Source organism: Solanum dulcamara, chromosome 5 (genome assembly GCF_947179165.1).
Source record: "Solanum dulcamara chromosome 5, daSolDulc1.2, whole genome shotgun sequence".
NCBI classification, from domain to species: domain Eukaryota; kingdom Viridiplantae; phylum Streptophyta; class Magnoliopsida; order Solanales; family Solanaceae; genus Solanum; species Solanum dulcamara.
Window position 1 is genome coordinate 51,056,986 of NC_077241.1, and position 2,278 is coordinate 51,059,263.

General features: G+C 41.5%; 1 pseudogene; it reads right to left on the minus strand.

The window, feature by feature from the left end:
* Positions 1-1,941: 1,941 nt before the first annotated feature.
* Positions 1,942-2,062, minus strand: LOC129890930 (5S ribosomal RNA; annotated as a pseudogene).
* Positions 2,063-2,278: the final 216 nt, after the last annotated feature.

A 2,278-nucleotide genomic window follows, 5' to 3' on the forward strand; every position in this document is an offset into this window, starting at 1 on the left:
TCCACATAGTTGAGGAACACCATAGATAACTAATTGACGGAGGAGAAGTGAAGAACTCACCTTTAATTCTTCTAAACCATGGCTGCCTCCTTCCCTTCTTCTTCTCCATGTTTTTCTCTCTATGTTTTGGGCTGATTTTGGATAAATAATGACTTAATAATCATTAGCATACATATATATGGTTCCTTAGGAAGTGCCACGTGTCATCCCCTAAGGGTGACACGTGTCAAGCCCTTATTGGGCCACGAATCCATACCTAGCCTCCAAGGTTGCCATGTGGCGGTGTGGGACCCACCTCAAGTAGGTGTGTCACCTACTTGGTCCAAGTAGGTGAATCACCTACTTATTCAAAGTAGGTGCATCACCTGCTTGCTTCCGAGTAGGTGCTACGCCTCCTTCCGCCTCTCCCGTGGGTTCGTAATCTCGTCTTACTTTAGGAGCCCATGTAATCCTTGCTACGTAAGCTCAACATGTACTCCAGTGGCTTAGTTATGTAAGTCGTCCAAGTTGGTAGCTTATGTAAGTAAGTCGAGTCCTATGACTCATTTCTCGGCCTCTAATTCATTTCAAATCCTTATAGACCTATTTCCAATCTTCACTCTCAAAGAGCGTCACGTCCTTCCTTCTTTAGAGTTATTTAATCATGTTATAGATAATCTGGGTCATGGGACATCTTTCAAGAAGCTTAAGAAGATGTTCCGAAGCATAAAGGTACGGGGTATAACATCCTTCCCCCCTTTAGAACATTCGTCCTCGAATATTAACTAAAACCTTCCTCCGGACCTTATACCGATTATATGGAGGGGTCCTCTATCCCGTTGCCAGAACATATACTTTCATCGAGCAATCAATATCAGAGTTCCAAAGGTTAGGATTACTTGTAGGCATAGGGAACAAGTGATATTTCTTTTCTATTACTTCTTTCCAGTTTCTTTACCACACATCATATTGCACCCTTTACACGAACATGTGTAGGAGCTTAAAATAGCCCAAAAGATGCTTTAGCATCACCATACTAGTCTGTACGTAAACCTATATCATTTCTTACTTCCTTCCTCTATTTACCCTTGAGTTTCCTCATATTCCAGTATAGGAGAGATCTCTCATCATTTTCTTATGTTGCTGCTTGTACACCACAATATTAGTAGTCAGTAACTTTGTTACCAACATCTTACCTTCAGTCGAGTATAGCCTGGCTATTTCTTACAGTATGCTTAAGTTCTCATCGTAATTCTCTTGTTGTATTCATCCCCTTTGTATGAACCTATTCTTTGATGTCATACTATTCACGTCCTTACTATTAATTCTCCGCACTGTCTCTGGTATCATGGCTTCTATCCGTTTATTGCTGGCCTTTAGATCTTATTAACTCGTGCCAGTATGTGATCTCACTTGAAGCCACTTCCCCCCCTTAGGGTGTACCTATGTCACTATCTGTTGTGTTCTACCTGACGCCCTTATTTCCAATTTTCCAATATGTATGATTCTTTTCCAATACATTCGATATACTGCACCATATCTATGCCTTCCTTTATATCTTTCATACCTTTGGTTGCCTAGGTACGACAACTTATCACAATCATGAGGTGCTAATCTAGTCTAATTATGGGTACTCGAGTCACGTAGCAATTTATTCGAAGCCACTTTCCATTTATTTTGATCAACAACTAGCTAGGGCTTATAGTCATTTCCAATTCTCAAATAGGAAGTACTTACCTTCCGACGCTCGGTGTCCCACGCTTTGTCATAGTCCTAGCCTTATCCCAGTGGGTATCACTTGTACCTTTAATGAATTCACAATGCGCTAGTTGTTTTGCAAAGCTACATCCCCTATCTCAAGGGTCTTATCATCTTTCACGGTGGAGTTACGTATCCACAATACTTCTTTATATCAACAATGCCATGCACGGCCAATGTGTATATATACATGCATATCATCTCATATCATAGCCACAGAGGGCTTCCCAGGGGGTCACTTATCCCAATATTACTTTTGCCCAAGCACACTTAACTTCGGAGTTCTGATGGGATCCGGTACGTTAGTGCTGGTATGATCGCACCCTGCCCCATGGGGCACATATCTACCGAAGAAGACGATGACCCAACAGCTGATCTAGTAGGCCAAGCTGCACCGCCCAAGTTACCCTTATATTCTTATTACATGGACCACATCCTATCTTTAGCCACTTCCTCACAAGGCTTTACTTATTTTCATACTATCCTCATTATATTCACATCATATCCTGTTCACATTCTACCCCATAGTATAACACTTCTT